We start from the raw sequence: 27,049 nt of genomic DNA on the forward strand, positions 1-27,049 counted from the left end.
ACTGCTTTAGTCAAAAGTATGCAGTGTGCCACAGCCACAACGCAGTAGCAGCTGAGTAGGTGGGGCGGGACCAAGTGCGGGTGGATTTTTCCAAATTCAACAGACATGCATAGTATTAATCAGCCTGATAATAGCTTGTTTCCTATTCAATTAATTTCTCTAAACTATGAATAGAATAGAAATGAAGTTATAGGCCTACTCAGGCTGGTTATAGGCAGACTATCACATTAGACCTATACCGTAGCCAATATAGCCCATCTATCCTATTTAAAAAGGACAGAAGACAGAAACAGATCATTGAGTTCCATTTCAACATACAGTATTCATCCGTGAAACCAAAGTGCTGTAACATACAGTACCAGTCAAAAGTTTGAACACACTTACTCATTCAAGGGTATTTCTCGGTTTTTTACTATTTTCTACATTGTAGAATAATAGTGAAGATATAAAAACTATGAAATAACACATATGGAATCATGTAGTAACCAAAAAAGTATTTTTTTAAATCAAAATATATTTTAGATTTTAGATTCTTCAAAGGAGCCACGCTTTGCCTAAGATGGATTCTTAAGTTTACAGTGTATCGTATAGGCATCACCTAGGAAGCCATTGAATAAACCAGCGCTCTGCTGTAACTAAGGAGAGTAGTTCAAATGGAAGCAGCTGTCAGGCCTGCAATAATGCATCTGGCCTTCAAAAGTAAAGTAGGTTTCCTCCCTGTGTAAAATAAATAAAAGGCGAATGGTTTGATTGCTGGGAAGGGATGGCTAAGTACTAACTTGAACGAGCCTTTTCGGCAGCAGATGAAAAGACTACCATTTTACATGACAGAAAATAGAAGCTGGGGATTGTTTGCTCTCTTGTGTGTATTGGTGGGAGTGTCGGGGGTGACAGGGTTATGGTATGGTAAGGGGCCTGGTGTTCTGGTAGAAGGCACAGCAGGAGACATGCCTTCCCATCTCCCACTCCTGCCCTCCATTACGATCAGGTCCTCGTTTACTACACCCATCTGAGTGTCATGTTAATGACAGCCCTCCTGGAGTTTACAGCCCCAATGTCCTTGCGGGAGTGACAGGCATCTTTCAGCCCACAGCCGTTTCCATTGAGCAGGCCATGACATTCCTGGTCCTTCACTGGTTGTGCTGCTCATGCTCAACTGCCTCAATTATAAAGGGAGAAAAAATTATTTCCTTAAAGGGATGTTTCAGGATTTTGGCAATGAAGCCCTTTATCTACAGTACCGGTCAAAAGTTTGGACACACGTACTCATTCCAGGGTTTTTCTTTATTTTTACTATTTTCTACATTGTAGAATAATAGTGAAGACATCAAAACTATGAAATAACACACTAACTAACTTTGCACACTAACAGGTGGCCTTGTTAAAAGTTCATTTGTGGGCCTCCCGGGTGGCGCAGTGGTCAAGGGTGCTGTACTGCAGTGCCAGCTGTGCCGCCGGAGACTCTGGTTTCGAGCCCAGGCGACCTCCCGGCCATGACCCGGGAGGTCCGTGGGGCGATGCACAATTGGCCTAGTGTCGTCCCGGTTAGGGAGGGTTTGGCTGGTAGTGATATCCTTGTCTCATTGCGCACCAGCGACATCTGTGGTGGCCCGGGCACAATGCACACTAACCAAGGTTGCCAGGTGCATGGTGTTTCCTCCGACACATTGGTGTGGCTGGCTTCCGGGTTGGATGTGTGCTGTGTTAAGAAGCAGTGTGGCTTGGTTGGGTTGTGTATCGGAGGACACATGACTTTCAACCTTAGTCTCTCCCGAGCCCATATGATAGTTGTATCGATGAGACAAGATAGTAGCTACTAATAATTGGATACCATGAAATTGGGGAGAAAAAAAGGGGTAAAATTCAACAACAACAAAAAATTAACCTGTGGAATTTATTTCCTTCTTAATGTGTTTAAGCCAATCTGTTGTGTTGTGACAAGGTAGGGGTGAAAAAAGACAGCCCTATTTGGTAAAATTTGGTAAAATACCAAGTCCATATTATTGCAAGAACAGCTCAAATAAGCAAAGAGAAATGACAGTCCATCATTACTTTAAAACATGGTAAGTCAATACGGAAAACTTAAAAAACCATCAAGCGCTATGATGAAACTGGCTCTCATGAGGACCGCCACAGGGAAGGAAGAACCAGAATTACCTCTGCTGCAGAGGATACGTTCATTAGTGTTACCAGCCTCAGAAATTACAGCCCCAAAAAATGCTTCACAGAGTTCAAGTAACCGACACATCTCAACATCAACTTTTCAGAGGAGACTGGGTGAATCAGGCCTTCATGGTCAAACTGCTACAAAGAAACCACTACTAAAGGTCACCAATAAGAAGAAGAGACATGTTTGCGCCAAGAAACACGAGCAATGGACATAAGGCCGGTGGAAATATGTCCTTAGTCTGATGAGTCCAAATTTGAGATTTTTGGTTCCAACAGCCGTGTCTTTGTGAGACGCTGAGTAGGTGAACGGATGATCTCTGCATGTGTGGTTCCCACCGTGAAGCATGGAGGAGGACGCGTGGTGGTGTGGGGGTGCTTTGCTGGTGACACTGTCAGTGATTTATTTACAATTCAAGGCAAAATTAACCAGCATGGCTACCACAACATTCTGCAGCAATATGCCATCCCATCTGGTTTGCGCTTAGTGGGACTATCATTTGTTTTACAACAAGATAATGACCCAACACACACAGGCTGTGTAAGGGCTATTTGACCAAGAACGGGAGTGATGGAGTGCTGCATCAGATGACCTGGCCTCCACAATCACCCGACCTCAACCCAATTGGAATGGTTTGGAAAAGTTGGACCGCAGAGTGAAGGTAAAGAGGCCAACAAGTGCTCAGCAAATGTGGGGACTCATTCAATACTGTTGGAAAAGCATTCCAGGTGAAGCAGGTTGAGAGATTGCCAAGAGAGTGCAAAACTATCATCAAGGCAAGGGGTGGCTATATATTTTGATTGGTTAAAATTTCTTGTTGGTTACTATCTGTTATTTCGTTGTTTTGATGTCTTCACTATTATTCTACAATGTAGAAAATAGGAAAAATAAAGAAAAACCCTTGAATGAGTAGGTGTGTCCAAACGTTGCTTATGTTTTATGTTTCTACATGCAGTTTGAAGGAAGTTGCTAACTAGTGTTAGCGCAATGACTGGAAGTCTATGGTAACTGCTAGCATGCTAGTAGAGACCATAGATGTCCAGTCATTGTGCTAATGCTTGTTAGCATTGGCACGTGAAACTTCTTCTAACTTCCTTCATACTGGATGCAGAGACATAAAACTGGTATCCAGGAGTTCATCTGACTCTGGGGAAGTAGATGGCCAAAATACCAAAGTATCCCTTTAATGGGTACCTACCCCTGGGCCACCCACAATGTCAGCCACTTAACCCATGTAGTAACAATTTCTGCCCTGCTGTAAAACTCATCCCAAGAAACAAAGGCCATGGAAAGATTATCAAACTGCTTCAATTACCTACAATATAATCTCAAGCCTTTAAATTATTCTCAGAAGAAAAGTTTTAAAGTAACAGTTATAAAGAAATCCCTAGATATGAGGGAGTTAAAACAGAGGTAGGAAATTAGCTGAAACTTGGCCTCATACCAATCAGTGGGGCCTAAAATACTTTAATGCACTTTCCAAACACACAGAATGAGAAATGACCCAGAGGGGTTTCCAGTCACGGAAAAGCCATCTCATTGGAGGCTGACAAACAGCTCTGGGACAGAAATCAAAATGGCTTCCCTGCAGACACAGTGGAGGAGCTGGTGGGGTCTAATAGGTGCCAATTCCAGAGTGGTGAATGGGTGCACTGATGCAAAGCTACCCTGACAGTTTGAAACAACCCAAGCGAACAACACATAATAGATGCAAACTTTTTTCTTTCTTTTCTCTCTTTTTTCCCTATTTTGGTTTTAGCATTGTCTGCCTTATTACCCATGGAGTCAAATGGAAAGTGACAACATACTTCAAACTCTTACAGACAGTGCTGAGTCTGCTGGTGTCCAGGGGTAGAGTGTGGTCAGTATTGACTATTCCCCTTTCCAGTGTCCTGAATCAAGGGGTCTGGCTCAGGAGAAGAGAGGGGGGGACTCAATCCTTCATTGTTGCGAGCTGATAAAGAGATTAGGGCACTGTGAAAAGAGGCAGGACTGAATATCCCAGCATCTGAGACGCCTGTATGAAAGGGCCCTGGTACACATCCTGCCTTCCCTAAACACTTGACAACCTAAACAGTGCACAAGAGAATTCCTGTGTCAAACAAAACTCTGCACCAAAAGTTTATCAGCCTCATTTACAAATGTATGCCTTTGTGACCAAATAATTCCCCATTAGTAAAAATACTAGAAGCAGAACTAAATAAATTATTCAAAGATTCACTGTTCTTAATGGTTAAAAAAGAAATACAACCGTCTTCATGACCACATGACTGAGTAAAGAAAAATAAGTTGATTAAAAAGTGCCATGCATTAGTTTGAAAACATGTGGTGGTAAGGTTTTTCTCTAGCATTTGTGTGTCACTGAGTTTGACTGGTTTGTGTGGTTAGAATCTGCACGTCAAAAGCAGAGAAACCATTTGAGTGGGCCACCAGATGTACCATCACAATGGGATTCACATGAATACAGCCTCCCCCCCTAACCTATTGATTCCCATACAATTTCCCCTGGAGGAAATTAGAACTTTAGATGTGCAAAATGAAAGAAACAAATGTAATCAATGACACTCCATTTCTTATTATAATGACAAATAAAATCTAAAATGATAAATGGGAGAAAATAATTTGCATACCTATACAATTTTAATGCATCCAGGATGGAAGCAAAGACCACATTATACCACAGTACATAGCCTGCATCCCTCTTCCACAAGAAGTAAACAAACTACTGATGATGATCCGCGGGGGGTATTTTTGTTTCATAATTCATATGAGACAGATTTCCTTCCATGGGTAATTCTGAAGCTCGGAAGATCGCTGGAACAAAGCTGTGAATGCCAAAGACCACATAAAGGTTTTCAATGAGTCAACAGACTACGAGTGCAGCATCTGGTCTCCTTGTTTCACCCCAGTATGTTAAGGCGTATGATGCCCTAACAGCTTCTACAGTATGTGCTGACTGCACTTCCCCTTACATGTGTGCTAGCTTCCCGATGAATTCCAAAACCTTTGTCTCGCCAACTCCCTCTCCTGTGAAATATATGCTCACTATTGGAAGTCAAAGATCATATGCAGCCAGTCCAAGTTTGACTTAATCGTTTTTTTATGTCAATAAAACGATATTACATTCTCCAGACAATTCCTAATTGGCCTCTGGTTAGAGCATTTTATTTAAACTTGTTTAAACTTTTATTTAAACCTTATGACCCCTTCTGAGGAAGAGGGTGACCAAAGGATTGGGACAACTGGGAGCAGACCCTGATTATTCCCTCTCCATGGAATTGTCTAACGGTAGGATTGACAGTATTAGTATACATTGCCAAAGCTTTTAAGACCACATATATCCCAGTTATAGCATGGAGGCCTTAGGGCTCTGTTTTGTCTTACTGTCCTCTAGCTGTGACTGATAAGATGACACCTGGTCTAGTGTAGCTTGTGTTTGGCCTATCTCAAAGTGATCTTGGATTCCCCAAGGAAGACAGGCCTACATCACACAGACACATTAAATCCAGTATTTTTTTTGTGAAAGGTGCTGAGAGGGGAGCCTGGCTGACTGGCAGGGTGCTAACAGACTGATGAGGGATAATACCAAGTGAAGAAGCCTCAGCTCAGACAGAACAAGCTGATAGGGCTGCGGCTGAGCTCAGAGAGGAAGGGAGGCCTGAGATTAAGAGTGAAGAAAAAGCAGGAAAAGCAGCCAACATGTGCTCAGCATATGTGGGAACTCCTTCAAAACTGTTGGAATAGCACTCCAGGTGAAGCTGGTTGAGAGAAGGCCAAGAGTGTGCAAAGCAGTCATGAAGGCATAGGGTGGCTTCTTTGAAGAATCTACAATCTAAAATATAATTAGATTTGTTTAACACTTTTTTGGTTACTACGTGATTACATGTGTCATTTCATAGTTTTGATGACTTCACTACTTTTCTACAATGTAGAAAATAGTACAAATAAAGAAAAGCCCTTGAATGAGTAGGTATGTCCAAATGTTTGACTTGTACTGTACTTCCCCAGAGTATACCATTTTATGTTTCTGTGTGCAATTTGAAGGAAGTTGCTAACAAGTGTTAGCGCAATAAATGGAAGTCTATGGTAACTCCAAGCATGCTAGTAGAGACCATAGATTTCCAGTCATTGTACTAAGGCTAGTTAGCATTGGCTCGTGAAACTACCTCTAACTTCCTTCCTACTGGATGCAGAGACATAAAAATGCTATCCAGGTGTTCATCTGACTCTGGGGAAGTAGAGGGACAAAATCCCAAAGTATCCCTTTAATGGGTACCTATCTCTGGGCCACCCACGTCAGCCACTTAACCCATGTAGTAACAATTTCTGTCCTGCTGTAAAACCCCCAAGAAACAAAGGCCATGGAAAGATTGCCAAACCGCATTCAATTACCAACAATATAATCTCAATACTTAAAATTATTCTCAGAAGAACCGTTTTAAAGTAACAGTTTGCAGAGAGGTAGAAGTAGTGAGGTAGCAGGTGGACAACACTAAGTAGAGCCAGGCAGCCTGAGATACAATGGGATAAGTTTCACAATCCTTTATTACAGACAGTGTGACATTTACAGACCTACTCTGAGTGGGGAAGAAGCCGGACACAGCTCTTGGCCTTCACTTTATTACAAGCAGCACCTCCACAATATACACTCACCGGAGAGTTTATTAGACACATCATCCTGTTCACAAAAACGGACCACTCCTACAGACAGTGAGTCACGTGGCCATGGCTTGCTTTATCAAGCAGGCAGACAGGCATCGAGGCATTCAGTTACTGTTCAATTGAAAATTAGAATGGGGACAACAAGTGACCTAAGTGACTTTGAGCATGGTATGATTGTCGGTGCCAGGCGTGCAAGGATCCAGTATTTTAGAAACAACCGCACTCCTGCGCTTTCATGCAAGACAGTGTCTAGGGATTACAGAGAATGGTGCGACAAACAAAAAACATCCAATAAGCGGCAGTCCTGTGGGCGAAAACAGCTTGTTGATGAGAGAGGTCGAAGAAGAATGGAAAGAATCGTGCAAGCGGGCTACAAACAGACAAATAACAGCGCAGTACAACAGTGGTGTGCAGAAGGGCATCTCGGAACGCACAACTCGTAGGACCTTGTGACGGATGGACAATTTCAGCAGACGGCCACACCGGGTTCCTCTCCTATCAGCTTTAAAACAAGAAGAAGCGGCTCCAGTGGGCACGCGATCACCAACACTGGACAATTGAGGAGTGGAAAAACAGAGCCTGGAACAAGACAGTGAGTTCAGTTTACTTGAGTGGCCAGCGCAGGACCCAGACCTCAACCCAGTAGAGCATCTTTGGGATGAGATCGAACGGGCTGTTCGCACCATGAATGTACCGCCATCCAATCTGCAGCAACTGTGTGATGCCATCACGTCAGCATGGACCAACATCCCTACGGATCGTTTCCGACACCTTGTAGAATGCCTGTTCTGGAGGCAAAGTGGGGTCCGACCTGGTACGATGGATGTACCTAATAAACTGGCACAATGCAGAAAATAAGGACAGCGAAAATGAAAAGGCCTATTGAAATATGTTGCCACTTACAGTCTTGATCTATCAAGCTTCCAATCATTTTCATATGTTTTATTGTGGCAGCGTAGCCTAGTGGATCGAGTGTTGGACTAGTAAGCGAAAGGTTGCAAATTCAGATTTCTGAGCTAACAAGGTAAAAATCTGTCGTTCTGCCCCTGAACAAGGCAGTTAACCCACTGTACCTAGGCTGTCAATGAAAATAAGAATGTGTTCTTAACTGACTTGCCTAGCAAATTTTTATAAAATAAAAAATTGTGTTTCCAATGTTACTATCAAAACCCTTCTTTCCCTAGAAAAACACATTATCAATCCTAGCTACCTCCCATGGAGTAGCCCAAAAAGTGGGCCCTTTTCAAAGTGTCTTCAGACAGTATGGGAGTACTTGTCCAAATATAAGCCAGCATGTAGTTTGCTCTTTGCATCTCATTCCAAATTACATACAAACGGATGCAAAAGAACCAGACACTGTGAAACACTGTAATTTCCACCTGCCATTTTCTGTTACTTTGCTAAATTCAGCTAATTTCACAGGCTGCTGAAGCAACTGATACACATTCAAAGATGGAATACGCATCCGTGATTAACATGGGCTCTTTTCATATCTACAGACACAACTTTCAAATAGCTACACATCAACAGAAAATTGAACAACAAGCAGGTTGTGATTCACAGTTCGCTTTCATTCTTTCTTTCAGGATCGTCTAAGACGTATAATTAGACTATTTAACGAAGAGTGCACATCACTGAGAAGTTGAATTGCCCTGAATCTCACACTGCCAATAGGCACAGCAAATGATAAAAGGAAGAGAGCTAGAGTAAGCATTAGCTGATTATGCAAATGTATCACCATATGCCAGCAAATAATGAATGAACCTAGTGCACTTAGCACTCTGATTGCAGACTACAGGTGATTTATAAATCAAAAAGATGTTATCTTAGCATTAGAGCAAGGGGGAGGATGGGCTGCACATTTAGTGCCTGCGTATTCCATCTTAGTGGTTCCTTTAAACAGAAACGCTTTCCCCTTGTCCTCTTTATGTTTAGGTGCTTTCTGTTGTTGACTGGGTTGGTGTGTGGGCAACCAGCAAATAGGGTTATTGCAGATGTAGAGTGGGTGTAATGGAGCCTGTCATTGCTAATCAATTCCTCCTCCACCCCTTACAGGGCTAAAAAGGAAAGTAAATGTTGAGGTTGATTACAAGGTGCACCTCCGAGATGCTTAAGATTATTGTTTTCAACCAGGGGTCTGCATTTATACTTCGGTCTTAGGTCAACGCAACAGAGTTTTCTGTATATGCTTAGCCGTCCGCATTTCCATAGTAAACCGAGACCATAATCCTCTGAGTAATAGTATCTTATTAAAAAGGTCAAAAGCAAGCTAATTGCTTTTGTTCAGCAAGCTAATTTATGTGCCCCTTCCATCGCTCCCCTCAGTGCCCTTGCTTATTGAACCTATAGTACAATGGCATTAGATGTCAAGTGCAAAGTCCTATCAGAAATACTCAGAACACATCTGCTAATGCCTTGGAGCAACAGTGAAGAAAAGCACCATGCAGTGACTGTCAGTTGTCCGTGAAAAACAAACAAAGACAATACCCAACAAACAGCATATAAACTTTTTTCGTCTTTGAAATGGAAAAGATATGCACCTCTGCTCTCAGGAAAGTAGGGCTAAGAAGGTCTCCTAAGGCCTGGGAGAGAACTCAGCCATATTACCATACATACAGTATATTGAAGCCAAATCCCTTATGGACTGTGTTTTATTTTTAAAGGTCAGCTTGGCCATAGCTCTTATCAAAGCAGTTTCTTTCGATTATGCCATGAAAAATCTCATTTAGGAATCAAGTTTGCACAGAAAATACAGGACTTATTGCATACATTCATATATTTGAATTTTTATTCAAGGACTGGTATGCAAGCAGAGTAAACTAAGCAAAAAAAAGAAACATCACTTTTTCAGGACCCTGTCTATCAAGGATAATCCAAATAACTTCACAGATCTTTATTGTAAAGGGTCACTGTTTCCCATGCTTGTTCAATGAACCATAAACTAATAATGAACATGCACCTGTGGAACGGTCGTTAAGACGCTAACAGCTGACAGATGGTAGACAATTAAGGTCACAGTTATGAAAACTTAGGACACTAAAGAGGCCTTTCTACTGACTCAAAAAACACAACAATAAATATATATATATATTTATTTTATTTAACCTTTATTTAACCAGGTAGGCTAGTTGAGAACAAGTTCTCATTTGCAACTGCGACTGGCCAAGATAAAGCGTAGCAATTCGACACATACAACAACACAGAGTTACACATGGAATAAACAAAACATACAGTCAATAATACAGTAGAACAAAAGAAAACAAAAAGTCTATCTACAGTGAGTGCAAATGAGGTAAGTTAAGGAAATAAATAGGCCATGGTGGCGAAGTAATTACAATATAGCAATTAAACACTGGAATGGTAGATCGGCTGAAGATGAATGTGCAGGTAGAGATACTGGGGTGCAAAGGAGCAAAATAATTCAATAAACAAATACCAGTATGGGGATGAGGTAGTTAGATAGATGGGCTGTTTACAGATGGGCTATGTACAGGTGCAGTGATCTGTGAGCTGCTCTGACAGCTGGTGCTTAAAGCTAGTGAGGGAGATGTGAGTCTCCAGCTTCAGAGATTTTTGCAATTCTTTCCAGTCATGGGCAACAGAGAACTGGAAGGAAAGACGACCAAAGGAGGAATTGGCTTTGGGGGTGACCAGTGAGATATACCTGCTGGAGCGCGTGCTACGAGTGGGTGCTGCTATGGTGACCAGTGAGCTGAGATAAAGCGGGGCTTTACCTAGCAGAGACTTGTAGATAACCTGAAGCCAGTGGGTTTGGCGACGAGTACAAAGCGAGGGCCAACCAACGAGAGCGTACAGGTCACAATGGTGGGTAGTGTATGGGGCTTTGGTGACAAAACGGATGGCACTGTGATAGACTGCATCCAGTTTTCCCAGGGTCCCTGCTCATCTGCTTGAACGTGCCTTAGGCATGCTGCAAGGAGGCATGAGGACTGCAGATGTGGCCAGGGCAATAAATTGCAATGTCCGTACTGTGAGATGCCTAAGACAGCGCTACAGGGAGACAGGACAGAGAGCTGATCGTCCTCGCAGTGGCAGACCACGTGTAACAACACCTGCACAGGATCGGTACATCTGAACATCACACCTGCGAGACAGGTACAGGATGGCAACAACAACTGCCCGAATTACACCAGGAACGCACAGTCCCTACATCAGTGCTCAGCCTGTCCACAATAGGCTGAGAGAGGCTGGACTGAGGGCTTGTAGGCCTGTTGTTAAGCAGGTCCTCACCAGACATCACAGGCAACAACCTCGCTTATGGGCACAAACCCACCGTCGCTGGACCAGACAGAACTGGCAAAAAGTGCTCTTCACTGACGAGTCATGGTTTTGTCTCACCAGAGGTGATGGTCGGATTCGCGTTTATCGTAGAAGGAATGAGCATTACACCGAGGTCTGTACTCTGGAGCAGAATCGATTTGGAGGTGGAGGGTCTGGTCATGGTCTGGGGCGCTGTGTTACAGCATCATCGGACTGAGCTTGTTGTCATTGCAGGCAATCTCAACGCTGTGCATTACAGGGAAGACATCCTCCTCCCTCATGTGGAATCCTTCCTGCAGAACGAGCTCGTTCTGTGCGTGATTTCCTGCAGGTCAAGAATGTCAGTGTTCTGCCATGGCCAGCGAAGAGCCTGAATCTCAATCCCATTGAGCACGTCTGGGACCAGTTGGATCGATGCGTGAGGGAAGGGGCCATTCCCCCCCAGAAATGTCTGGGAACTTGCAGGTGCCTTGGTGGAAGAGTGGGGTAACATCTCACAGCAAGAACTGGCAAATCTGGTGCAGTCAATGAGGAGGAGATGCACCGCAGTTCTTAATGCAGCACGTGATACTGACTGTTACTTTTTATTTTGACCCCCCTAAGGGACACATTCTTTTATTGCTGTAAGTCACATGTCTGTGGAACTTGTTTAATCAGTTGTTGAATCTTGTTATGCTCATACAAATATTTACAAATGTTGAGTTAGCTGAAAATAAACACAGTTGACATAGTGGGAGGACAATATTTTTTTTGCTGAGTTTATATAAGAGAATATTGTCAATGTCTATTGTTTGTTTCTTGAAAGACAAAAAATAGCTGTAGGGATTTCAGCTGTGGTACAGATGTACATACAGTGCATTCGGAAAGTATTCAGACTCCCTCCTTTTTCCACACTTTGTTATGGTACAGCCTTGTTCTAAAATGTATTAAATTAAATTAAAAATGTTCCTAATCAATCTGCACACAATACCCCAAAATGACAAAGTGAAAACAGGTTTTTAGATTTTTATGCACATAAAAAAATTATAATACAGAATTACCTTATTTACATAAGTATTCAGACCCTTTGCTATAAGACTCGAAATTGACCTCAGGTGCATCCTATTTCCATTGATCATCCTTGATATGTTTTTACAACTTGATTGGAGTCCACCTACTGTACTTTCAATTGATTGGGCATGATTTGGAAAGGCACACACCTGTCTATATAAGGTCCCACAGTTGACAGTGCATGTAAGAGCAAATATCAAGCCATGAGGTTGAAGGAATTGTACGTAGAGCTCTGAAACAGGATTGGTTTGAGGCACAGACCTGGGGAAAAGTACAAAACATGTCTGCAGCATTGAAGGTCCCCAAGAACACATTGGCCTCAATCATTTTTAAATAGAAGAAGTTTGGAACCACCAATACTCTTCATAGAGCTGGCCACCCTCCAAAACTGAGTAATCGGGGGAGAAGAGCCTTGGTCAGGGAGGTGACCAAGAACCCGATGGTCACTCTGATTGAGCTCCAGAGGTCCTCTTTGGAGATGGGAGCACTACACTACACCAATCTCTGCAGCACTACACCAATCAGGCCTTGATGGTAAAGTGGCCAGACGGAAGCCACTGCTCAGTAAAAGGCACATGACAGCCTGCTTGGAGTTTGCTAAATGGCACCTAAAGAACTTTCAGACCATGATAAACAAGATTGTCTGGTCTGATGAAACCAAGATTGAACTATTTGGATTGAATGCCAAGCACACAGCCAAGACAATGCAGGAGTGGCTTCGGGACAAGTCTCTGAATTTCCTTGAGTGGCCCAGCCAGAACAAAGACTTGAATCTGATCGAACATCTCTGGATAGACCTGAAAACAGCTGTACAGCGACGCTCCCCATCCAACCTGATAGAGCTTGAGAGGATCTGCAGAGAAGAATGGGAGAAACTCCCCAAATACAGGTGTGCCAAGCTTGTAGCGTCATACCCAAGAAGACTCGAGGCTGTAATCACTGCCAAAGGTGCTTCAACAAAGTGCTGAGGAAAGGGTCTGAATATTTATTTATATTTTTTAAAACCTGTTTTTGCTTTGTCGTTATGGGGTATTGTGTGTAGATTCATGAGAGGGAAAAGCAATTGAATATATTTTAGAATAAGTCTGTAATGTAACAAAATGTGTAAAAAGTCAAGGGGTCTGAATAGTTTCCGAAAGCACTGTATATCCCATTACAGTATCTCCATGAGCACACTCATTTTTATGCAACAAAGAGCCTGCCAGAAATTCACATTCAGTGGGTCCTTAAATGAAAGAGGGAAGATGGATGCAGCTTCAAAGAATGTTAAAAGAATGCTGATATGTTGTGGAGGACACGCTGATTGCAATGGAGTTATACGTTAGTAGCCTTAGCCTGCCAACCGCTAGGATGTTATAGATAGATACTGTCTTCACTACTGTATGTCTATACTATATCTATCATATCCTCACCTAGCTATCGTAAGACGAATGCGCTAACTGTAAGTCTCTCTGGATAAAAGAGTCTTCTAAATGACTAGAATGTAAATGTAATCGGAAAGTCTGTTATTAGTTTTTTGAAAGTCAGGGTGAAATTCAGCCAAACCCTCTCATGACAAAAAGCTTTCCAGTTCACAAAATGTACTCAGAGCAAATGTACAGTACAAAACTTGCCATTCTCAAAAGTTATGGAATTGTTTAACTTTGTGTGACTTTGACCCCCTTTTCCCAAGTGCATGTGTTCCAAAAATGTATACACACAAAAGTTACGAGGGGAAATTTGTTAGAACATCACGACAAGCACCAAGCTTAAAGAAAAGCAATGGGGTAATGCGTAATTTGATCAAAGTGTGAATTTGACATCAGAGAAAGACTATGCATGCTGCTGCCAGACATCAAATCCAGTTCAGCCAACATGTCCCCTCCAGGAAACAGTGGAAGGAAGGTTGATAAAGGCATTAGAATGTTCCTGAGAGGTCTGTTTTAATGAGTGGATAATTCAGACTGCAACGCTGTTAGTGTAAATGGGGCCCTACCTAAATCAACCCCATAATCAGTTAAGCTTCATGCAGCATTTGGCATGTTGGCCTTCAGTATGTTAAGCTTGTGCTTTTGACACGCATATGGACACAGTTTGAGCATGTGTCCACATATCCACACTCACATAGACGCTGATGCTCATACAGTATCATATACACAGCTTGTGCACAGCTTCAGAGTTGATCACCAGCAATAAGATTCTAACATATTCCCTTCTTAAAGCTACCCTTCTATCCACAAGCTCTAGAGAGTATTAGAACCCCTAAAGTATGTTAATCAGAAGCATTAAATTAAAATGCCATGTCAGAAAGCAAAACATATTTATACGCAAGTTACTGTCATGAAAAGGTAGCCCAAAGGAGAAGGGGACTATATGGCCTCAATGTTGACACCCTTTGAAATAGACATTGACTCACACATTGCCTTGCACTTATGGGTGAAGAGAGAAAATAAATACTTCATATGGCCTTCAACGAAGAGTCCTTTCAGATTACAACATTGTACACTAAAGGTGGCATGGAAGGAACATGGTGTTCTGGTCTTGTAGTATCTTAACACACTCAGGGTCAAGTCTACCAGCCCAAGTGTTCCTGTTGTTTTCAGACTGAAGAATAAGCATGTATTTTACTTGGACATTCCTACATGTGTTATGATTGTCTTATTCAGCAAGTATGTACATAAGTTGAAATAACTTGTGTTTATATTGCTTGAACAGGAAATCATTATCAATGATGCTCTTGAGGGTAAGTGACAGTGTTCTGTGCACCCACATAGTGATTTACCCATCAATAAGTAGAGTGTAACAATAAGAACAGCTTTGAATAAACTGAGCCATGGTCATACTTTCATCAGTGTCAAGCAATATTGGTACTGCATAATTCTCTAACTATTCATTAAATCTCTATAATTGTCCACCCACTATCAATGCCGTAATTAGTGAATGAAAATAGATTCAAACACCACTATTCAAGATTATTTTTGTCCAGAATGCTTCATTAAATGAGACTTGCTGGTTATTCTACTACCTGACTATTACTATCTTCATTCGTCCTCAAAGTCACCGTAAATATCCGTCTGAAGAAAAGTCCAAGGCTAAGGTTCAACCAGCAATGCCGTAATACCTTCCTTTCATGTCCCATTGCTTGTGAGATAGATGGCGTGGGCATATCACGGGACTGCCTAAAAACCACCTCGCCTGACCTTAATGTCTGTCACATGACCTGAATGACATGTAAACAACAGAGACGCACAGGGAATGAAAAGAAGCCTAGTGGTAACCAAGCAGTAGACACGGAATATCTACTGTCTTGGATTGTGAAATGGTACCACACCATTTGTCCCACGACATGAGGATAATGATTCAATCCAATCTCTCACCCTACTAGCTGCTGATGGAGAGACACAGACGTCCCATATTAGCATACTATCGAACAGTGACATGTAAGCACGGTTAAGAAGAAGTGTCACATATTCAGATAACTTGATGCCTTAACTAGGCTGCCATGCGCCCCCAGGAGGACCAAGGCCTAGGTGGCATCCACTAATAATTATACAGGTACTGTGTGTTTAAAAGTTGTAATATTGTTATGTCAAGTCATTTGTAGACTACCTTACGATTAGAATCCATACCAAAGGACACATGGCCAAACAAGAACTTCTTGCTTTACTTCCAAAATTGATGACAATATTCAGATATTTTTCAGCTCAAAATCAGCAAACTGCGAGCTGTTTATTTCTATTTAGCTGACGGATGTGCATTTAGTCTACATTTTAAAAAGGGCACACTTTGGCGTCTTTCCTTTTTTCCCCCGAAGTAGAAAAAGAACTCCTTGAAAAGCTCTAGCTGGCAGTCAAAATAACAAATGCCTTTATTTGTTGAAAATGATGGAGCCTCTTCCTCTATCGACTCACAGTAATGTGGAATTGGAATTGCACAGCGTGGAGCAGAGCAGGAAACCGGGTCCTCGTTTTTCTCCCCTCCCCAGAACTCCAAGGTGGTAACGTGACACCGAAGGTAACAGAAGCCACTGACTAGAAAGATGTTAATCCTGACAAAGTGCCACAGCATTAGCCAGAGCCTCTGTTAGATTGAATTCTCCGTCCCCTGGGACCATGGGCAACACCGATGGTGGCGCTCCATCTTTTTGAGTGTCCCTCAGAGACTAGTGCCCGAGGTAAGCAAACTGGGCCAGCTGTCCACAGACCAACAGCACCCTCTATTGATTCCTTGAATACATGTATTTTCTTCCTCTGGGGGGTTTCAAGACTGTTGCCTGTAACTGTAGTTATAGAGGTCTATTCAGTTTTGTCATTCAACTATTTAAGTATGGTCAGTCAGTCAGAAACTAAACGGATCTTTCAGTTAACTATGATTCTGAAATGTTTTTTTGTTGTTGTTGTTCAAAACTGATTTGAAAAGGTTTTGAGTAAATTTGAAATAGGCTATGGAATAAGAGATGAAACAATCTATGCAATTCTTTGATATATGTATATCTCTACTATTTTCAGCAGTCACGTCACACACCAATGCCTCAGTTGTGACTGGAGCTAAGCCTTCTCTAATGTGTCATTCACTTCTGGTTATGCTGCTCAAAAGATTTCACCATCAAGCATTATTACACTTTCATTTTTAATTCATGAATTATTGTTTCATCAAATTGAGCATTGGGAATGAATTTCGAGGGGTAAAATCACCATTAAATACAATCAATTAAATGATAAACCCTTTGATGTGCATTATTTCATTTCAATACCTTGTTAGGGCGTAACACAGACCAATAATATCAGTAAAAGCATGTTCAAGAAGGAGAACGTTAAATTATTATATGAATGGTTCCCACAAGAGCACATGAAGGGAAGCAGAGCAGACATTTCGCTGAGCAACAGTATGGTGGGGGTATAGAGGGGTAGCGGGTGGGGGGGGGGGATTATTTTCTTCTCGCAAGCAGCAGTCATGAGCTGTGGACATGAATACTGAGGGTTATGTGAATACACACAGTCAATGCAATGAACCAGTTACGCACGCTGTCTTCTTTAGGATTCGTTCTCCCTATGAATAAAACCTATTGAAAACATGTTAGAATTGTTGAGTAGTTTAGCCTAATAAGATGTCCATGATCAATGCAACAAAAATGTGCACTAGGCTATATCGCCTTGGTTAGAGACGCAACAAGGGGAAAAATATGTTTTGCCCCATTCAGTTTGTATTCAGTTGTAAGTGATACACCAACCTGTTATCACTATAAAACTGTGACTCAGAAGTAGGCTAAACAAAAAGATTCAAACGACAGCTATCAAATAGCAACAAATACAAAACATACACATTTGAAGAAAATTTAACTGACTTTAAAAGATAATATAATAAAATATATTATGAATGCAGGACGGAGAGAAAGTGGAATATCGTCCGCATTACAATGAATACAATATACATATGATTTGGCTATTCATCCCATTCAGTTCAATTAGCTATTTAACTACAAACACTTTCAAGGAAATGTATCCCCGTATACCCTACACGTGCAGAGAAAGTTACCGTGTAGAATATTCGTCACAAAAACCTGAAAATGGATCGATGGGCTCATATACGTAGTATAGCCAACCCGTGTGTCAAACAAGCCGTGAATATATGTAATTGGACCGCCAGGCTTCCGATTAGAAACAGAGGATATATGAAAAAATTAATGACAAGAGATAATTCGATATGTGCTATGTTTACCGTCCTAATTTACTACATTTAAAGTGCTGGACATACAATGGACACAGTCCACTCAGACTGCGTATAAATGTATCAAAAATGTCGCTTCTGAGAGATAGGTTTTATCATTTGGAAAAGCAATTTCGGTCCAATCGCAGGACTATCACATTTTCCAGTTCAAATGACTCCAGAAATTCCACAACACAACTGTACTAAAATAAATTGACAGGACAATAACTATGGGCTAAATCCTTTACCTTGCTTGAAGTCAAACCAGACTCAATGTTGTCAGTCCACTGCTTGTCCCATTAGCAGCTCCAGACTATGACCACTTCTTTATGGCTATGAACATCCAACTCGACCGGTCCTTGCGTTATCACTCCTGGTCCAAGCGCCTCTCCTCTTGTGCGTTCCGCTGGATAAGAGAAATACCGTGGACCGTTTGAGAAGACAGTGGAACTAGACGCCTAGGGCGAGTATAGTATCATGAGAAAATGAGAATGAGTGAAGGATTAAAACCGTAGCATCCCCAACGATCAATCCGGTGCAGACGCTTAGGAGCGCACGTCCTCTCCAGCTTTCTAGTGAAACGTAACGAAGCTTGCAGATCTTAGTAGTAATGCAAACAGGATGTCTTGCCGAGGGCGCCTAAGTAGAATCAACCCCTTTTCCCTGCGATACCAGATGGAAGCAGTTTCTCATCTGTCGCGCGTTCCCAGACCCAGACAGTGCAAGAGAACAGCGCGAACGGTTAGACTAGGTGAAGAAATCTTCGTCCAATCAAAACAGGCGGGTGGAAGTAAAGCCCTCACTGGGAACCGAGAGCACTCAAGGGAGATGGAGACAAAACTCATCTTCAAAATAAATGTACATCACATGAAAATAAAAACTTTCCATGAGTAAAGTGATATAGTTACAAAGTATTCAATTTCATGACAAAACAGTTTTGCTTCCAATTACAGGTTAGCTTCCCTTCATTATTACCCCTACTGACCTTAACAGCCTACTGTAGGCCTATGTTGCAATGGTTGAGCCACTGTTTAATTAGCCTGTAGGGAAATAAAAAAAAATTTAAGTGAAAAACATAAACCTATAGCTGTAGCGTATGGTAACACATAATATTACATTGCTATTAGGTAATAAACCTGTAATTGCATAGCATTTTAGTATTAGCTTTGTAACTGCATAGCAACATTGAGAGCTGTGGTGAAGTACACTAACATGGTGTCTCACGGCCAAGGGGGTGGCATGTAGGTGCTGGACAAGACTTTCAGATTTGATTTAAAGCCAGGTGATCGGTGTTTAGCAGTCGAATTGTATATACACAAATGGATCCAGAAAATATAAGCTATTTTTAGCAGTCCACCTCCTAACTCTAACCCTAAGGTCTGAAACAGACTGTCATAAATAGGCCATCAGTTGGCAACCCTTGTACCTGGATTTGGTCATACCAACTCACTTCTCCAGAGAGGTGATGTTATCGCTCTAAAATCAAATCAAATCAAATTGTATTTGTCACATGCTTCGTAGACAACAGGTGTAAACTAACAGTGAAATGCTGGGTCCTTTTCCAACAATGGAGAGTTCAAGATAAGATTAAAAAATTAAAATAAAAACAATTTTTAAATAGTGACACGGATATACATCATCGTAGGCTTATTACACTCATAACCATGGCATGACATTCCAAGATGAATCAGCATAGAACAAATTGTACATACCTCAAAGCAGAAATAATGAAGACCTCATACATTTATATTCTCAGAATAACAAACAGGGAGAAATTGAACCCCTGTGCCATTGGTACCTCCAAACTGGGCATGAAGGGGCATTGGGCACCCAATCCGGAACGTCCCCTTTGCCTAGGACCAGGAAGTCAACGTCGGACACGCGGCAAACATTGTAACAAATGCCACAAACGTTACTAAAGTGAGTAATATATTACTTTTCATAACTGAAAAATTTATAATAGTTAGCGGACCATGTAAACTAAGGGCTGACTGTGTTTAAAAATCGAATGCTAGGCCTACTAACATGAAGGGGAAATCAAACAAACACTGAAACAAGGTGAATGAAGCTATGCATATCTCCAACCACAATAGGCCTATGACTGAAAGTGGTTAAAATGACTTTAATAGTGTTGCTGTTGCAAATAGCTACTGGCATAGCCACGGGAAGTAGGGGTGGTGAGGGTTGTGCAGCACCCCCTGTAAAAAAAAAACATATTAATACTCAGTGACTTTCAACGTGGCACCGTCATAGGATGCCACCTTTCCAACAAGTCAGTTTGTCATATGTATGCCCTGCTAGAGCTGCCCCAGCATTGTCCTGATGGAAAAACCAATCCTCAGAGTTGGGGAACATTGTCAGAGCAGAAGGAAGAAAGTTTTCTTCCAGGACAACCTTGTACAAAGCTTGATTCATGCGAGACCTGGAGAGGCCTACAAGCCACAGTGTCTCGCACCCACTGTGAAATTTGGTGGAGGATCGGTGATGATCAGGGGGTGCTTCAGCAAGGCTGGAATCGGGCAGATTCGTCTTTGTGAAGGACGCATGAGCTCCAGAATTAGTCTGTGGAGATGGGAGAACCTTCCAGAAGGACATCCATCTCTGAATCTCTCCAACAAACAGGCCTTGATGGTAGAGTGGCCAGATGTAATCCAGTCCTCAGTAAAAGGCACATGACAGCCCGCTTGGAGTTTGCGAAGAGGCTCCTAAAGGACTCTCAGACCATGAGAAACAAGATTCTCTCGTCTGATGAAACCAAGATTGAACTCTTTTACCTGAATGCCAAGCATCATGTCTGGATGAAACGTGGCACCAAAGCTACGGTGAAGCATGGTGGTGGCAGCATCATGCTGTGGGGATGTTTTTAAGAGACAGGGACTGGGTGACTTGCCAGGATCGAGGGAAAGATGAAAGGAGCCAAGTAGGGAGAGATCCTTGATGAAAACCTGCTTCAGAGTGCTCAGAACTCTCAGTGGGACGAAGGTTCACCTTCCAATAGGACAACAACCCTCAGCACACAGCCAAGACAAAGCAGGAGTGGTTTTGGGACATGTCGCTGAATGTCCTTGAGTGACCCAGCCAGAGCCCTGACTTGAACCCGATTTAACATCTCTGGAGAGACCTGAAAATAGCTGTGCAGCAACGCTCCCCATCCAACCTGACAGAGCTTGAGAGGATCTGCAGAGAAGAATGGGAGAAACTCCCCAAATACAGGAGAGTCAAGCTTGTAGCGTCATATCCAAGAGACTGTAATCACTGCTAAATGTGCTTCAACAAAGTGTTGAGTAAAGGGTCATGTTATTTTTTTAAATATATACATTTGCAAAAATGTTTTTACTCTGTCATTATGGGTTATTTTGTGTAGATCGATGAGGAAACAAAACAACTTAATATATTTTAGAATAAGGCTGTAACGTGGAAGGAGTCTGCATACATTCTGAATGCACTGTACATTTTTTATTATTTAACTAGGAAAGTCAGTTAGGAACAAATTCTTACTTACAATGACAGACCAGGAACAATGGGTTAACTGCCTTGTTCAGGGGTCAAACAACAGGTTTTAACTTGACAGCTCGGGGATTCGATCTAGCAACTTTTTGGTTACCGGCCCAATGTTCTAACCACTAGGCTACCTGCCACCCCTACATATAGGATATATTTCTTCTTTTGTAGCATTATGTGGTGATTTCCATCTGGCCATGTTGAGATTAGCATAGCAGGGCTGCCATAAAATGCGTGGGGAGCTTACATTTGTCGTCACACTTTTGATTCTCGTTTGATATTTTCTACATTGTAGAATAATAGTGAAGACATCAAAACTATAAAATAACACATGGAATCATGTGGTAACCAACAAAGTGTAAACAAATCAAAATATGTTTTATTATTTTAGATTCTTCAAAGTAGCCACTATTTGTCTTGATGGCAAGAACAGCTCAAATAAGCAAAGAGAAAAAACAGTCCATCAGACATGAAGGTCAGTCAATCCGGAAAATGTCAAGAACTCCAAAATTTTCAGTCGCAAAAACCATCAAGCACTATGATGAAACTGGCGCTCATGAGGACTGCCACAGGAAAGAAAGACGGAGGATAAATTCATTAGAGTTACCAGTCTCTGCTTCACAGAGTTCAAGTAACAGACATATCTCAACATCAACTGTTCAGAGGAGGCTGAGTGAATCAGGCCTTGCTGCAAAGAAACCATTACTTAAGGAAACCAATGAGAGGAAGAGACTTGCTTGGGCCAAAAAAACATGAGCAATTGACATTAGACCGGGGTAAACCTGTCCTTCGTCGGATGAGTCCAAATTTGAGATTTTTGGTTCCAACAGCCATGTCTTCGTGAGACGCAGAGTAATTGAACAGATGATCTCCGCATGTGTGGTTCCCACCGTGAAGTATGGATGAGGAGGTGTGATGGTGTGGGGGTGCTTTGCTGGTGATACTGTCAGTGATTTATTTAGAATTCAAGGCACACTTAACCAGCATGGCTACCAAAGCATTTTGCAGCAATACGCCATCCCACTTGGTTTGCGCTTCGTGGGACTATCATTTGTTTTTCAACAGGACAATGACCCAACACACCACCTGTGTAAGGGTTATTTGACCAAGAAGGAGAGTGATGGAAAGCTGCATCAGATGACCTGGCCTCCACAATCCCCTGACCTCAACCCAATTGAGATGGTTTGGGAAGAGTTGGACTGCAGGGTGAAGGAAAAGCAGCCAACAAGTACTCAGCATATGTGGGAACTCCTTCGAGACTGTTGGAAAATCATTCCAGGTGAAGCTGGTTGAGAGAATGCCAAGAGTGTGCAAAGCTGTCATCATGGCAAAAGGTTGGCTTCTTTGAAGAATCTCACATATAATATATATTTTTTATTTATTTACACTTTATATTTACACCTTTTTTGGTTACTACATGATTCCAAATGTGTTATTTCATCGTTTTGATGTCTTCTCTATCATTCTACAATGTAGAAAATAGTACAAATAAAGAAAAACCCTTGAATGAGTGGGTGTGTCCAAACTTTTGACTGGTACTGTATATTCAAACTTCAGTTGGCTAGGCTATTGAGACCTTACCAATCCAAAATTACTGACTGGAATAAATGAATCAACACAATAGTGATGACATACTGTGTGAGTAACTTTTTAATCACAGATGCAAATGTCACTATGCAACCCTGCATAAAGCAAGCCCAGCCCTGTTAGTTCTATTGTTCAATCACAGCTGTTGTCTAGTTTTTAAAAGGCTTTTTGTGCGAATACAGGTTCTGCGCATGTGTTATTTTACACACACATTTCTTCTACGTAGATGCTGTTCACACTGCCCTTCCCTTTACGTTTTCCTCTTTACTCACCCTCTTCTGAACCATGATGATGTAACCTACGTCTCTGCCTCATATTTCCATATATCTGCTAGCCAGAGTTGCTGAAAAAGAACACTATTACTTTGACTGCCTGTCTGCCTCCTGCTTAGCCAATGTTTGCAATGATGATAGAAAAAATAACATTAAATTACTAATTAGACTGTGTGTCTGTGTCTTGCTTGTGTTTGAAATGCTGCCTAGATAGCTGCATGTATACTGAGTGTACAAAACATTAGGAGCACCTTGGTAATATTGAGTGGCACCCCCTTTTTCCCTCAGAACAGCCTCAATTCGGTGGGGCATGGACTTTACAATGTGTCAAAGGAATTCCACAGGAATGCTGGCCAAAGTTGACTCCAATGCTTCCCACAGTTGTGTGAAGTTGGCTGGATATCCTTTGGGTGGTGAACCATTCTTGATACACACGGGAAACTGTTGAGCAGGAAAAACCCAGCAGGTTTGCAGTTCTTGACACACTCAAACCGGTGCGCCTGTCACCTACTGCCATACCCGTTCAAAGGCACTTAAATATGTATTGTCTTGCCCATTCACCCACTGAATGACACACGTACACAATCCATGTCTCAATTATCTCAAGGCTGAAAAATCCTTCTTTAACCTGACTCCTCCCCTTCATCTACACTGATTGAAGTGGATTTAGCAAGTGAAATCAATAAGAGATCATACATTTCAACTGGATTCACCTGGTCAGTCTATATCATGGAAAGAGCAGGTGTTCCTAAAGTTTTTTACACTTTAGTGTAACTCCCCACTTAAGTTTTGCATTGGGGAAAAAAATGACAGTATCTGCGAGTTTGTACGAACATGTTGATTATGTCTTTTGTTGACAACATGTAAAAAGATGCATGTAGCCTTACTCGCCTCCTCAAAAAAGTGCATGAAATCGAGTTTATGCTTAATGACCTACTGAGGAATGGAACGCAGTAGGTGGAATATGTCGATCATGTCCTTTGTGTACACCATGAAGATTGTAGGCTACAGCAGACAAAGCCGTTCATCACTGATCAAGAAATCTCTCTCTTTTTTTGCCACGGCAAATCAGCTTTCCAGAAAATCTGGAACCGTAGCCATCATAGCCCACTTAAACCATTTTACAGCTGATTTATTACTATGTCATACCCTACAACTAGGATCCAGAGGTTTACCTGGTTACATTAGCTTACCAAATCAGGAAAAACTCTGGGCCCACATTGGTGGCAGGAATGGGCTTTCATAGGAACAAATATATTTTCTGCATGCATATATTTACCTGGCATATGAAGCAAAGACTCAGATTTGTATTTTTTTTATTTTTACATTGGACATACAATGTAATAAACATAGCCTAATCAAACAATGTGTTTATCAGTATTCAATTTTCTCTGATTACAAGTAGAACAGTGGCCCCTCCACTCTGGGCGGTGAAAGCTCATTTTCAGCCACAAAGTCCTATTCCTGTCCTACCGCAGGGAATATCAAACATGATCCTTCCTGCATTGGCCATTTGTCTGGGAATATAGTGAACAATCAATTCCGTCAGATTATTAGCCCGTCTAATAATTGAATGTGGCTGTCGCTGGGGTAATGGATTCACTGTTCACACAGCCGCATTTAGCAGACTAAAGCAGGGAGAGGGAAGGAAAAACAGATACCATGTCTGAGGTGACACTGGTGGATGGCATAGCAATCAGCAAGTGTGGCAGGTTTTAATCAGTTCTCTAAAAGCACAAATTAGTCATTGGGTGAGAACAACACCTTCCTTCTCTCCTTTTATTGGCTGCGATGTGAACCACCATTTTGCTTCTCTTTTGAGTCTGGTAGGAACTGGGCCAGTGATCTAAGTAAAATAACACACATCAGACATTGCTCTATATACAGAACCAATTACAGTTTCAACAAATAAGGTATGGGGCAAATAACTTTGGACTAACACTTATTCTGTATGACAAAAAAATTCCTTTATTTTCAGGTATGCATTGATACATTAATATGGTTACTTGAAGAATACTGAATGGCTTATGTAGGCTAACCATCTTTGTGACTCCCAAAGATCAGGAATCAAATGTAGAACCAAATCAGCCTACAATCAGAATTCTGAAGAACATAGCTATTTATTATAGCTATGAACATAGCTTCTGAAGAATATAACTACCCCATGTTGACTTTTTTATTATATAAATATGGTGTTTGTTCTGTCTGGTCCCATTTAAAAGTCTCCATCCAAAAAGATTGATTTCTGCTGCAAGGTCTGATGCATCAGCAGGCAGCCCACAGAGCATGTTAAAGAGGATGATTCAAATGTTTTTATGCTGTGGGAGTTCAGATTAAACAAAAACAGAGCAGCTCCCATCATATGGAGAGAGCAAGATATCTGACACCTTATCAGTCGGTGGGCATTGGAGCATGGACTGATTTTCCTCTCAGAGAGAGAGAGAGAGAGAGAGAGAGAGAGAAAGAGAGAGAGATGGAGGGTACCCCACTGTGCTTAGTGACAGTAAAGACACAAACTGTACTGCATCATTGACCTAATCGCACCAGGGCGTAATTGCTAAAGAAACAGAGGGATTTCACAGGCAGTGTAGGCAACTAAGATTGTGGTTTATTAAAAAGTCAACCAATATCACTTTCTTCTCACATTATTTTGTAACTTAGGTCATTTGAGTTTTTCATGGTCAGGTCACATGGCCAGAAAAATAACTGTTATTCTTGGTTATAACAACTTTGTTCATTTTTTTAGTTATTACACAATTATTCACAGAGGTAAAGGGGGATACCTAGTCAGTTGTACAACTGAATGTATTCAACTGAAATGTGTCTTCCCCATTTAACCCAACCCCTCTGAATCAGAGAGGTGCAGGGTGCTGCCATTATCGACATCCATGTCTTCGGCGCCCTGGGGAAAGTGGGTTAACTGCCTTGCTCAGGGGTAGAACCACAGATTTTTACCTTGTCAGCTCGGGGATTCGATCCAGTAACCTTTCGGTAACCTCTCCCGTGAAGAGCAATGCCTCTCCACGGGAACACCAATAAATGTTCGACTCTAAAACAATTTCTATGTGAAGGAGTGTACAAAATACAGGTTATATAAATAATTAAATGCAAACATTAAAAGCAGGGCTTATCATGTTGGTGTCTATGATGTTCTTTTTCTGATGATGTCAACCTTTTTTGATCAAATTTAGGCTTGTTAGTGTCTGAGTTGTTAAATAGATGCAGTGTTTGACAGATATATCAGGACAACCTCTTCTTAGATATTGTGAGTGGAAGAAAGACATTGCATTTCTAAATATACGAACGTCTGCCAAGAATGCTTTAATTAGAGTTAATGCAACTGGCATCCTTACAATAAAAAGTAGACTCAATTTTTGCATTCAAAGAAGTCCACATACACAAAAAAAGGTTTGATTTCATCTGAGGTTTAATTTAGTATAACTACTGACTACTCCTTGAAAGAAGAATCATGTTTGAACATAATGACTAGGGCAGCATCAATGTTAAACTTGAATAAAAATAAAGTATTGGTGGTAAGAGTGCCTTTGTCTCTTGTTCTTTATTCTCTTTATTCTTATAGGTGACAGATCCTGCATTTGAATGGGGATACTCAGCGGTGCCATGGACAGTTGGCTTGATAAGGTAGCGGCGATGGATGGTCTGGCTGGCGGTGCATTGCTGGGGAGCAGGGGAGCCATTGGCAGGTACAGCAGATGTAATTGAATGAACGTGGGGCCATTGCCGCGCCAGTTAATGGAAAGGAAACAAGCTGCTGGGCAGAAATGAGAATCTCACAGACCAAACAGGGGGTGTGGGCCAGGCGGGAGGCGGGGGCTGCTGCATT

General features: G+C 41.7%; 1 protein-coding gene across 1 annotated transcript in view; it reads right to left on the reverse strand.

The window, feature by feature from the left end:
- The window catches only part of LOC112249089 (cadherin-11), a 67,226-nt gene extending 48,651 nt beyond the window's left edge, over positions 1-18,575 (reverse strand). The window contains exons 1-2 of the mRNA XM_024418735.2: positions 18,356-18,575; positions 18,094-18,251 (exon numbers count right to left, since the gene is read on the reverse strand). The gene's annotated coding sequence lies outside the window, so the exon portion shown is untranslated. The remainder of the gene's footprint in view (positions 1-18,093; positions 18,252-18,355) is intronic.
- Between the last annotated feature and the right edge of the window lie 8,474 nt (positions 18,576-27,049).

This window comes from Oncorhynchus tshawytscha, linkage group LG04 (assembly GCF_018296145.1).
Source record: "Oncorhynchus tshawytscha isolate Ot180627B linkage group LG04, Otsh_v2.0, whole genome shotgun sequence".
NCBI classification, from domain to species: Eukaryota; Metazoa; Chordata; class Actinopteri; order Salmoniformes; family Salmonidae; genus Oncorhynchus; species Oncorhynchus tshawytscha.